The 13,921-nt window shown below is 37.0% G+C and overlaps 1 long non-coding RNA gene across 1 annotated transcript in view; it reads left to right on the forward strand.

Moving 5' to 3' along the window:
• Window positions 1–1,461: 1,461 nt before the first annotated feature.
• Window positions 1,462–13,921, forward strand: part of LOC132118405 (uncharacterized) — a 64,582-nt gene continuing 52,122 nt past the window's right edge. Inside the window, exon 1 of the long non-coding RNA XR_009425894.1 lies at window positions 1,462–1,914. This is a non-coding gene — a long non-coding RNA (uncharacterized LOC132118405). The remainder of the gene's footprint in view (window positions 1,915–13,921) is intronic.

A 13,921-nucleotide genomic window follows, 5' to 3' on the forward strand; every position in this document is an offset into this window, starting at 1 on the left:
TACGTTGATAAATGTCAGTTCTCCTCTGTCGAGTAAAGGTGGGTTTTGGCGATCCGTGAAAGCATCAAACTTTTCGTCAATGTGCTGAAAAAATGTGACAGCTAGGGAGAGTCGCTGTATGTGTGTGCTTTAAAGTACGGGAACAGGAGCATGGAATATTAACACTGTTATTTCAGGAAAGCTGACCTGTTTTAAAATACATAAATCATTACTTTAAATAGTAATGCAAGCACATATGATCTCTAAGCATGTACCTGAAGCACTCAAACTAGCTCATTAGCCTCCTTAAAATTCAGCATGAATTGGCATTTGCAATCCATTTTGCTCCATAATATGATATTTCTGAGTGAAACAGGATATTTAGTGAGATAATATGTTACTTGAAATTGAATGAAATTATCAGCGTCACTGTTCTGTAATACAACTATGTAGAGGTATTTTGGAGTTGAAAAGGTATTCAAAATAGCAACAAAAAATAGTTGTAAAATGTAATGTGTATGTATGTATGTACAAAAATATGTATATATTTTTAAAATATTTAGGCGTACATACAGTATGTGTGTGTGTGTGTGTGTGTGTGTATATATATTCATATAATATATATTATATATAAATATATTTAATACATAAACATAACATATTTTTCTGAAATATATACATAAAAGTGTGTCAATTTATTTATACATAATAAATATACACAGTTCACACACATATATAATGTAAACGAAAACCTTTATTTTGGATGTGATTCATAGTGATTAATCGTTTGGCAGCACTAAGATTTCTGAATATGTACATAAAAATAAAATAATAAAACATAAAAAAATTCAAATATCAATAATAAAATATAAATAAAAACAATATGAAGCAATATGATGTATTTCTGAGTGAAGATACAGACCAGAATGGAGTCAGACCTAGTTGGAGTCAGACGAGGCCTAAACAGCTATTTTGGCTATTGGTTAGTGTAACAAAACCTAACACAAACCTGCATGGCCTAAATGACGTAGCCAAAGGAAGAAACATCCAGTAAGAAACTTAATAAGGTCAGGTTCCATTTCACAAAATTGAAGTTACTTGAAAACTGCATGGCAGAATGGAAGTGCTACAGTCAAAGTATTTTACATTTGTCATTTTCCACCTATTGTTAAAGGCCCTTGAATCTAATCAGACTGGCCAGGCCTGTTTGATTTGGATCACTTAGGTATTTGCTTACATGCAAATAAGGCTATTTTCCTCTAAGTACACTGTAACCTTAGGAGATCAATGATTTAGTTATTGGCAAACTACCTAGTTTCCCCTTGGGATGACCTAGTCGAATGAAATGAGGCCGAGTGATATTTTATTGATTTTTTTTTAACACACCATCCCATAGGCTTTTGAGTCACCTTATGAATCAAATTTTCTACTTATAAATAAGAGATGTAAATGAATTAGAAACTGTTTGCAGATTCAAATGTCAAGAGAATCTGATGGCCAGAAATTGACATAAATGATAGCGGCATGTTTATTTAGCTTTTTTGTTAATTATGCATGCAGTTTTGACAGGACATTTCAAAAACTGCATCTGCATCTGATTATGGTCTAGTTAGAGCACAAATAAAAGTCATAAAAACATATGAAATCCTTTTCCTCACATCTACAACAGCATGGAAATGAGAAATATAGGCCTACTCAAACTGACTGGATGTCAAAAGTAGCCGGATGTGAATCTTGTAATGTTACATTAATGTTTGTCAACAGTTTTATAGCCTTTTGCACGGTTAGATTTGAGTTATCTCACAATGGACTATAAACAGGACGTTTAAACCTTTATAGCAGGAAGTCTTGTTTGCAGTTGACAGAAACACACTGGCAGGGCCTCCAACTGATCCTTAGCAATCCTTGCATGTGACATTTAGGAAAGAAATGATGGTGAGTTATTCTTATTTTTTATACCTTGCTTGTGGCCTGTTGAGAATCATTTTGTTACATAATGTTCAAAAGAACTGATTAATTTAGTTTGCATCTACCTATGAGCATAGCTAACAACATTGCATAGATTGGATCACTTGGATGCTGATTCATAATAAAGTTATGGGGTGACAGATGCTGTAAATCACTTTTAGATGGCAAAAATTCAATGCACATACTCATAGAAAATATCTTTTATAAAATGCTTTTAACTGTATACTGGAACATTTAACTATTTAGATTTCGAAAATTGTTGACAATGTGACTGTTCTCTAACTATGTATTTTTAGGTATGCATTAAAAAAGAATTGTTTCAAAATTATGATTATTTTAATATAGCCCAGCTGGCATTTCAACATTGATTGAAGGTTGAAACAACGTTGGTACCATGGTTGCATCAACGTTGAATTACCTTTCGATTTTGCAAATTGGATCAACGTTGATATTGTAACGTTGATTCACTGTTGTATCAACGTTGTTTCAGCGTTAAAACAACAACTGACCTTATTTCAAACATATTTCAACGTTGAAAGTTGATCATGGGCAGACTGTTTTTCAACCGTTCAGCTTTAAACGTTGTATCAACGTTGTTTCAGCGTTAAAACAACAACTGACCTTATTTCAAACATATTTCAACGTTGAAGGTTGGTCATTTGCCAGCTGGGAGTGTATGTAAAGGACTTTAATGAGAAACACTTCCTGAAGTGAAAGATCATGTGTGGTGAGTGGAGTATCTACTGAAGGTTTCTAACTGTTTTTATCTGAATATATATGTTTTTGAATTTCCATTATGAAATGGCAGTGTTGTTGAAGATATCTTTGAACGTTATGAGACATGAAATCAGTAGTAACGTGTTTTGTAATGGTCTCCTCCATCTTGAACAATCATCAGCAGTTAGTTTGTGTTAATGTTACTGGTTTCTATGACACATATCGACAAAATAGCAGCCTGTGGTAAAATATATATTTAATCCTGCACTTATACAGTTAGTATGACCTTGTATAAAATGAGAAGGAAGATGATGAATATTGCACCATAGGTGTAATATATTATTCATGAAATTGATTTTCAACAAGAAAAAATCAGGTGGAAATGTAACTGCAATTATAGAACAACCCCATTGTTTTTTTAACATAAATACTGCATATTTTACTTAATTTCTTAGTGTGTACTCTATTTGAATTATGTTACAGGGAAAATAAGAAAATGTGACTGTTGTAAATCAAACACAATACTTTTGCAACTATCAAAAAACTGGGGAAAGCCATGTTTTATGTAGGGTAGCCTAAATCGTAGCATACTAAGGTTACAGAACTGAAATGTTCAAGGTGGTGTTGTTTTTGGTTGTTGGTTTTGCAGTGGATAAAGATTTGATCTAGTAACTTAATTTTATTGGATCAAATCCGTCCATTTTTTCTTTTTAGTTTTGAAAACTTTTTTTTAGGTTATATCCATTCGGGTGCTGACTGTAATTTGCGTATAATTCAGCGTTTTGTACCGTGAAAAAGACTCTTTGAAAAATAGAGTTTCTGCAAGGATTTTTCAGGTTGTGAGAACCAAAAAAAAGTCTTATTTTAACATGTCAATAGCAAGTTATTATTTGATACCAATCAATTATTATTAAAAGCAATCTTCTTTTCTCTTGGGATCAGTTTGGCGTTACCAGAAGTGATGACTTTCGATTCAGCGTGTGAGAGTGTTATTAACTCCGTAATCTGACCGATTGATAACGCCTGAGTTTGATGCAGGCCAATTTGCAAATTGGTTCTATTGATTCATTAAAAACAACCACTTTAAAGAACAATTACCTTGTGAATCTGACAGTCATTAGCTCTGTGCTGTCAGAGAACTTGTAGAAATCCAAATGATATCTTCTGTATGTGTTGTGTCTTTGTATGAGATCTAATGCAGGTCTTGTTTTGTAACTGCCCTTGATTGGTTACAGATTTATTCTGTTTTTTTTTTTTCAGTTCAAGAGCATGTAAAGATAGTGAATTTCTACTATATTTTTATATTTATATATGCTGAAGCACAAAGAGGGCTTATGAGGGCTGAAGCTAAACCATGCAGGATAGTGGCCCTCCAGGACCGGAGTTGGCAATCCCTGGAGTAAATAGTGCAACAACTTCTGGCTTTTCCACAAGAAATCACTTAACGTGCTAACGCTCCTCCTAATATATATATTAGTATATATATTAAACTCACCTGCCTGTATCTATCTAGTAATCCCGAAAACACTGATTGCCTTGTTCAGGTGTGTTTAATTAGGGTCGGAGCTAAACTCTGCAGGACAGTGGCCCTCCAGGACCTGATGTACTCTAATGTCTAGACCAGGGTGATACAAATCTTGCCCTGGAGGGTCAGTGCACTGCAGAGTTAAGCTCCAACCCTGATCAAATACACCTGAGCCTGTTAATCAATGTCTTTGGGATCATTAGAAAATCACAGGTAGGTGGGTTTGATCAGTATGAAATTTAAAAAAACATTTTTTTTTTTTTGTCATTCAGCATCAGAGTTCAGGAAAGCTGCAACAGTTGAGTGCGTTAAAGGGCTGGCCACACTTTTCAGTCCATTGACTTCCATTTATACACGTGTGATTGTGGGAGACAGGAAAGACAAGATCATGCAAATTTAGCTACATTCTTAGTTCAGGTTTGGTGAACTTTGACCTGAAAATACATATCACATGAAGAGTTTTGCATGATGTCTAAGCTGAATTCAAAGAAAGTCAACTTTGAATCTGAAAAATTGCTGCATTGCTGTAAAGTTAAGTAGATGTTAAATCATGTTTTTTTTAACAAGATGCCACAGAGTCTGATGTCATATTACAGTTTTTGCAGAGTATGTAGAAATTTTGCATGCTCAAAGTCTAATGTGACTGTGACTTACATGTTCAACATTACACACATCATTTGTTTGGTTAATTAAAGACTAAGTCAGTTTTCAACCAGCTTTGTATTGTTAAAGTGCGGGTAGTGTAAGCAACAATGTGTATTATTTTTCTTGTTTATTTGACAGTAAAATACTACGTAATGAAACCCAAAATCATCTGGTGGGCTTTGTACCACCCCAAAACTACAAATCATGCTTCAGCATTTTTGTATCCCAACTCACAGATAGTCTGATCGAGGCCATGGGTATAAACGTTTATAGCGTCGTATAGCACCAGAAAAAGAAAACAAAAAACACAAAGATAGCGGTACTCTCAAGCACTGATGTGGAAGAGAAGAAATAAAGTTGTACAATTTTTCATGGTGCACAAAAAGCATTCTAGTAGCTTTATAAGATTACAGTTGAACATGTGAGGTCACATGGACTATTTTAACTATGTCCTTACTACCTTTTAGGCCTTGAACTTGGTAGTACATTGCTGTCTATATGAAGGGTCAGAAAGCTCTCAGATTTCATCAAAAATATCTTAATTTGTTTTCTTAAGATGAACAAAGGTCTTTTAGGTTTGGAATGACATGAGGATAAGCAATTAATGATAGAATTACATTTTTTGTGTGAGCTTTCCCTTTAAAACCCCATCTTGTCAGCTTTGAATAAGTGTGATACACCTACAGTAATATTATTTATTTAATTTTTAGAATGGGTGATTTGAGGCAAAAAGAACAACAACATTAAATGAGCAAAGTCTCTTTATGCAAATTAACAGTGATGCAGTGCAGTAATACGAATGGGTCCAGAGACTCATATGTAGTATGAGTACTGTGCACAACAAGCAAATTGTATAACAGACCACTCAACTAATGTGATTCATGATTTGACTGGAATTTTAAATACAAATTTGAATTAAAAATGTAAAATAGCCTTTAATATTTTCAAGAATATGGTGCCACTAGTAGGAGCTTGGAAGACAACAATATTACATTGGCATCGAATCATTATTCGATCATCGAATAATGTCTGCATTCACAGTAGATATTTTTAAAGAATAAGAGTATTCCATTCTGAACATATAGCTTCTGTTAGGGTTAAATTCTAGACCTACCATATCTTTCTATAGGCCTGTTTTGATCGACTATGACCCTAGTAGTTGAAGGCAATGGTTTGAGCTGTTTCACTATTCTCATTTTAAAGTGGTTTTATGTGAATAGCTTTGAGTGTGGGCAGATCATGCTGATGAAGGAAGAGGTTAGACATCTGTGAAATGAACAGCTCCTGGCTCTCACTGACAACTTGTTCCTCATTAAAGGAACGGAGGTACAGTTCAAAACTTTGTGAAATTTGGAGGATGAGGATATTTCACAGTTCAAAAAGGAAGACCAGTTACAGAATTCTGTGGTTACGGACTGAATGCTAAAGGTACAGTGCCTACCAATGCTAGTACAAACCCACTTAAACGTGCAGTATGGAATTTTTGGCCACCAGGGGTCACTCAATCAAAACAATAACATGAGACGTACTTTGATGACGTCGGGAAAGAGCGTAGGCTCATGGGAGTTGTTGTTCATTGGAACACGCGCTCTGTCGCTCCCCACATTCCTCACTCATTTTAACTGAGGCCGGCGACACACTGGATGCGTGGCGCAAGCGTCTCAGCTGCGTGGCGTGTCAGTTTTTAATTCGGCTCCCATGTTAATAGGTTAGAGCTTGCAGACTGCCTGCTTGAGACGTGTGCATGCTAGAAATAGAACCGACGCCTATTTTTCACGCGACACGCACGCGTGTTGGAAGCGTTTCCAGGCAAAATATAATAGGAAAATATGTTTATATGTAATTTTGTACACAAATACATATTAATTCATGACATTTTGATGTTTGAAAGTCTATAGGTTGACATAAATTCAGATACAAATGTAATTAAAAAAATAAATAAAGAATTATCGATTGCACCTGTCAAACTTAAGTCTATTTTGCCGTCAATACTGTTGACGGTGTCCTTTATCAGTAGGCTTTATATTTATGTTCAACATGAAGTATAGATATTGTTGTCATGAAGACAAGAGCCTGGTCTGTCAGCGGTCTCCCTCTATGTCACCTACAGCAGCAGCAGCGCGCCACGCTTCTGGCACGCAGCAGAGACGCCACGCAGCCAGTGTGTCACCGGCCTTAGTATTTTGACAATCACGTATTTTCGAACAGAGAGATATATGAATTATCAGACCCCTATCAAATCAATATTCCATCTAGCTAGTAGTAATATATGTTAAAAAAAACACGGTTGCCTTTCGTTAATAATTATAATTAGGCTACGTTTATACTATGATATCGAACAAGATAGTGAACTGCATTTGAAGCTACTTTATCCAGCTAGATATAGAACACATGTAGATTTACATTATACTCTACATGAGAGCTAGTCCGTCTGCGTTTTACACAAGACATCATCGTTTCACAGAATATATGGATAGATATAGTTAGCTGAATGGATGCCTACCTGTTTATTAGAATGTAAGCATCTCTCTGTAGTTTCAGCTTGTCACGAAGCTCTCTCTATCTTGGAAATGCAACTCCAATATTTACCCGTGTCTCGTTTCTTCTTCGTCCCAAAACCTTCTCAGGTCATTTATTTTACCCGTACGTTTGCGCTTCACAGAACATGCAGGCAAAGCATAATCATGATCCATAACTAAGTTATTGATTGAGGTATAAATACGAATATAAACAATATAAATATAAAATATAATAGTCTCGACCAAGACTAGCTACTACTTTTTCTTCTTCGTCTCGTCTTTGCTTCTGTTCACCTTTGTATTTGGCGGTTCCGCAGGAAGTTAGATAAACTAGAGGGGTCAAAGTTTATATGACGCCATAGATGGGCGACAAAACGGAAATAAAGAAACGTGCCGTGTCTTCTAATTAAACTATAATTTTCTCCGGATTTTAAAGTTCGTGGAAACTGTCGGGATAATGTAAGTACACAAAAAAAAACATATATAACATAGATATAGTGATATCTGCTATTTTTAAAGCAGAAAAATTACATATTGTGCCTTTAATAGTGAATAAACCGCATTCAAGTCCATGTAGACTCTCAGGTATGAAAACCCCACTTACCATAAAATATAAATAAAATGAAATCATAAAAAAGCATCTCACTCTCACTTATACAACGTCACATAATCAAACATCTTTCACAACATAATTGCATAGTTACAGCGTTTAATAATAAAAAAAAATGTTTCTGCTATTATACAAAGAACCTTACATACTTAATAACTTTGTAAATACTCTAATACAGCTGCGGTTAATCTAAAAAGGCTGTGCCTTTATGTCTGAGAAATTCAAAACCATTTTGCAGAGAGACTTTAGATTTGTAGTTTGAACTTTCCAATTACAGACATCCTCAGGCAGTTAGCTTGGCCAGTTTTGGTCAAACTTTCTGAAGGCGAAATGGGAGGAAAAAGCCTCTGCACTATAAGGTTTGCAGATCATTAAGAATGAAAAGCACAATTACTGCATCCAGTTGAGGGCGTCTCTGGAGTTTAGAATGCCAGAGCATGTGTCAGGCTTTGACAGGCTAAATGGTAACTATGCCCACTGCTTAATAAAAGCATTATCTGTAGTTTGGTAATAAGATCAGTCACACAGTCCCAGCTCTACTTTTTACACTGACTTTAGATTAGATTAGATTAGATTCAACTTTATTGTCATTATGCAGAGTACAAGTACAGAGCTAATGAAATACAGTTAGCATCTAACCAGAAGTGCAAGAATATAGTGTTTTATATACATAAAAGTGCAGAGTAAGTGAAGCTATGATATACAGAATGTACAGTGGAGTTGCTATATACAGTATTGAGCAGAGTATGTACAGAATATAAATAAGAATGCAAATGTAGGGATTGTATGTACATTATGAACAGAGCAATGTAGGATTATATATACATTATGAACAGCAGCATTGTGAGAACAGTGATAATAAATACAGTTGGATGAGTGTGTAAAAGGATTGTTAAACAATGTATTACAGTATATACAGAATAACAGTAGTGCAATTGTTTTTATAGAAATAGTTTACTGTGCTTTGTACAGTAACAGCTTTAGACAGTTTACAGTAATGGCTAGAACAGTGTGCAGTTTGTGCAAAATATGATTAGTGCAAATGCATGTGTGTAAAGTACTGTAGTAAAAGAGCAGGTGCAGGTTAGATTGGTGGGGTGGCGTTCAGAAGTGTCACAGCCTCAGGAAAGAAGCTCTTCTTGAGCCTACTAGTGCGAGAGCGTAGGCTCCTGTAACGCCTGCCGGATGGAAGGAGGGTGAAAAGTCCATGGTTAGGGTGAGAGGCATACTTAATGATGTTCCTTGCCCTGCCCAGACAGCGCTTCTGATAAATGTTCTCGATGGATGTTAACATCGATGGATGTTAAATAAAGCAGCTAGCAATGAAGAGACAATGTACATGTGTTTATATGGTTATCTCATCATGATCACGCACCTATTCACTTGTCATTTCCTTTGTGATTATGTGATTATAAGTTGTTAGATGTGAACGTGACATAGCCTTAGCAAAAAAACAAACAAATAAATAAAATAAAAAGAGGTGGGTGTTTCATACCACAGCTTGTGATCTACACCTTTCACAAGTGTTACTTTCACTTCCTGTTTGTTGTTGGCGGCTGTACTGCGTTTGAGCTCCGTCACTATATTCTTTTCATTGACTATTTTTAACTCAAAAATCAATTTTATACATCATCGTTTCCGTTTATATAACGTGTGAATATATCCTCTATTGTATTCTACAACAAAAACAATCAGAGCGCCTCGCTATCACTAGTTTTATTTTGATCTCCCGGGTCCGCTATTAGCTTTTAGCCCGTTAGCATCAGTGGCGTGGTTGCAGCTAACTGCGCTTACATTGCTAATACTCTATTCACACACATTACCACTGCTGTACTCACTGTTACTTGCTTTAATGGCGGATGAATTTCTCCACTCTGTGCAGCTCGAGCTCGAGGCCGTGGGAAAGCAGATTCGCGACCTGGAGGTGAGGCAGGCCCAGCTGAAAGAGCGGAGAGCCGCGCTGGAATCATCCCGGGCTGACGCTCACAAGTCCGGGATAAGTATACAGCGATCTGCTAACAGTCCCACCACGTCTACTCCGTGTGTTTCTCTGCACAGGCCCGGTGCACCCAGGACACGATCTTCCCAGATGTCCTTCACTGGGACGCCGGGACACCACGGACCCTGGGTGCATCCACAGCGGAGGACGCGAGCCGGGTCCCGGGCGACGACTTCTCCCCCTCCTGCCTTCGACATCTCCATCCGGAACCGCTTTGCTCCCCTCCGCGAGACAGGACGCGACGCTGTGATCATCGGAGACTCCATCGTCCGACACGTAAGTGCTACGTTAGCCGAAGGTAAAGTGCACACTCATTGTTTGCCTGGTGCTCGTGTTCTCGATGTTTCTGCGCAGATACCCGCGATCCTGAAGGCCGACGAGAGCCCCAGAGCGGTCGTGCTTCACGCCGGGGTTAACGACACCACGCTGCGGCAGACGGAGACGCTGAAGAGGGACTTCAGCAGCCTGATCGAGACGGTTCGCAGCACGACGCCCGCGGCGACGATCGCCGTGTCAGGACCACTGCCCACGTATCGACGAGGACACGAAAGGTTCAGTAGACTTTTTGCTTTAAATGAATGGTTGTTGTCATGGTGTAAAGAAAAGAAACTGCTATTTGTTAATAACTGGAATCTTTTGTGGGAGAGTCCTAGGCTGTTTCGCGCTGATGGATTACACCCCAGCAGAATCTGAGCGGAGCTGCTCTCTGACAACATCTCCAGGACACTTCGCTCCATGTGACTAGTAAGACAATTCTATAATAACTATTATAATGAGTTTTGTTCCACTTGCTTAAATGATAAAAGTACTTGTGCTGTAAAAACTATTAAGACTGTGTCTGTTCCCCGAATAGTGAGGTCAAAATATAATGTAGGATCTAGAAAAAATCTTATCGTAATTAAACCAGAAAAATGTAAAGTAAATGAACAAAAACAATTTTTAAAGTTTGGGCTCATAAATATTAGATCACTCACACCCAAAGCAGTTATTGTAAATGAAATGATCACAGAAAATAGTTTTGATGTACTCTGCTTGACTGAAACCTGGCTAAAACCAAATGATTATTTTGGTTTAAATGAGTCTACTCCACCAAACTACTGTTATAAGCATGAGCCCCGTCAGACTGGTCGTGGCGGAGGTGTTGCAACAATATATAGTGATATTCTCAATGTTACCCAGAAAACAGGATACAGGTTTAACTCTTTTGAAATACTTCTGCTAAATGTTACACTGTCAGACATGCAAAACAAGTCTAATGTATCTCTTGCTCTGGCTACTGTGTATAGACCACCAGGGCCGTATACAGAATTCCTCAAATAATTTGCAGATTTCCTCTCAGACCTTCTAGTTACAGTTGATAAGGCGCTAATCATGGGAGATTTTAATATTCACGTTGATAATGCAAATGATACATTAGGACTTGCGTTTACTGACCTAATAAACTCCTTTGGAGTCAAGCAAAATGTCACCGGGCCCACTCATCGTTTTAATCATACACTAGATCTAATTATATTGCATGGAATCGATCTTACTGCTATAGATATTGTACCCCAAAGTGATGATATTACAGACCATTTCCTTGTATCGTGCATGCTGCGTATAACTGATATTAACTATATGTCTCAGCGTTACCGTCTGGGCAGAACTATTGTTCCAGCCACCAAAGACAGATTCGCAAATAACCTGCCTGATCTATCTCAACTGCTATTTGTACCCAAAAATACACATGAATTAGACGAAATTACTGACAACATGGGCACTATTTTCTCTAATACATTAGAAGCTGTTGCCCCCTTCAAATTGAAGAAGGTTAGAGAAAAACGTACTGTGCCATGGTATAACAGTAATACTCACTCTCTCAAGAAAGTAACTCGTAGTCTTGAACGCAAATGGAGAAAAACTAACTTGGAAGTTTTTAGAATTGCATAGAAAAACAGTATGTCTAGCTATAGACAGGCTCTAAAAACTGCTAGGGCAGAGCATATCCACAAACTCATTGAAAATAACCAAAACAATCCAAGGTTTTTATTTAGCACAGTGGCTAAATTAACAAATTACCAGACGCCACCTGATTCAAATATTCCACCAACGTTAAATAGTAATGACTTTATGAATTTCTTCACTGATAAAATAGATAACATTAGAAATACAATAGCGAATGTAGATTCTACAGCGTCTAACACTTCAGTTTCATCCATCGCACCCAAAGATAAACTGCAGTGCTTTACAAATATAGGACAGGAAGAGCTAAATAAACTTATCACTGTATCTAAACCAACAACATGTTTATTAGATCCTGTGCTGCGTTCGACACCATAGATCATGACATACTCATAGATCGATTACAAAACTATACAGGTATTCAAGGGCAGGCTCTAAGATGGTTTAGATCCTACCTGTCCGATCGCTACCATTTTGTTTACTTAAATGGGGTGTCATCTCATTTATCATCAGTAAAATATGGAGTGCCACAAGGATCCGTCCTAGGTCCCCTTCTATTTTCAATATACATGTTGCCCCTTGGTAATATTATTAGAAAATAAGGAATTAGCTTCCACTGTTATGCTGATGATACTCAGCTATATATCTCAACGAGACCAGATGAAACTTCCCAATTATCTAAGCTAACAGAGTGTGTTAAAAATGTAAAAGATTGGATGACAAATAATTTTCTCCAATTAAATTCGGATAAGACAGAGATATTAATTATTGGACCAAAAAACACCACACAGAATCTTGTAAATTACAATCTGCAACTAAACGGATGTACTGTTACTTCCTCTACAGTCAGAAATCTGGGTGTTATATTGGACAGCAATTTGTCTTTTGAAAATCATATTTCCAATGTTACAAAAACTGCATTCTTCCATCTTAGAAACATTGCCAAGCTACAAAACATGTTATCTGTTTCTGATGCAGAAAAGCTAGTTCATGCATTCATGACCTCTAGACTGGACTATTGTAATGCACTTCTAGGTGGTTGTCCTGCTTCGTCAATAAACAAGCTACAGGTAGTCCAAAATGCAGCAGCTAGAGTCCTTACCAGGTCAAGATAATATGATCATATTACCCCAATTTTACAGTCTCTGCACTGGCTACCTATTAAGTTCCGTATCAGTTACAAATTATCATTACTTGCCTATAAGGCCCTAAATGGTTTAGCTCCTGCGTACCTAACTAGCCTTCTACCACGCTACAACCCATCACACACCCTAAGGTCACAAAACGCTGGACTTTTGGTAGTTCCTAGGATAGCAACGTCCACTAAAGGAGGTAGAGCTTTTTCACATTTGGCTCCCAAACTCTGGAATAGCCTTCCTGATAATGTTCGGGGTTCAGACACACTCTCTCTGTTTAAATCTAGATTAAAAACGCATCTCTTTCGCCAAGCATTCGAATAATGTATCTCTTAAATTGTGAGTGTAGTTGCATCTGCATTTGTATTCTTTAGCTTGGGTTAAACTAATTTTACTTTGTTGGATCAGCAGCTATGCTAATGATGTCTCTATTTTGTTTCTATGTTTTGCCACGGGATTTACATCCCGTGGTAACTAGGATTTACACAAGCTCCAGTCTGGATCCAGAACACCTGAGAAGAGATGATGCTGACCCTCAGAGGACCCCAGATGATCCTAACCTTAAATCAACAAACAGAACTAACAATTATTGCTACATGTGTGACTGCATCATATAATTACTATTAATTAATAATATTGATAGTTCATCATCTAGCTGACTACGTCTTGTATTATTATTATTATTTTTATTTTTCTAAAATCCTGTCAAACGTGCACAAACTACTAGCTACTACTAAATATTGTAGAAACATAATTTTCTGTAAAGTTGCTTTGTAACGATTTGTATTGTAAAAAGCGCTATACAAATAAACTTGAATTGAATTGAATTGAAGTGTCAAAAGGATTAACTGCAAACTTTTCTTTCTGATGGTCGTAAGTTTA

This window comes from Carassius carassius, chromosome 37 (assembly GCF_963082965.1).
Source record: "Carassius carassius chromosome 37, fCarCar2.1, whole genome shotgun sequence".
Taxonomy (NCBI): Eukaryota; Metazoa; Chordata; class Actinopteri; order Cypriniformes; family Cyprinidae; genus Carassius; species Carassius carassius.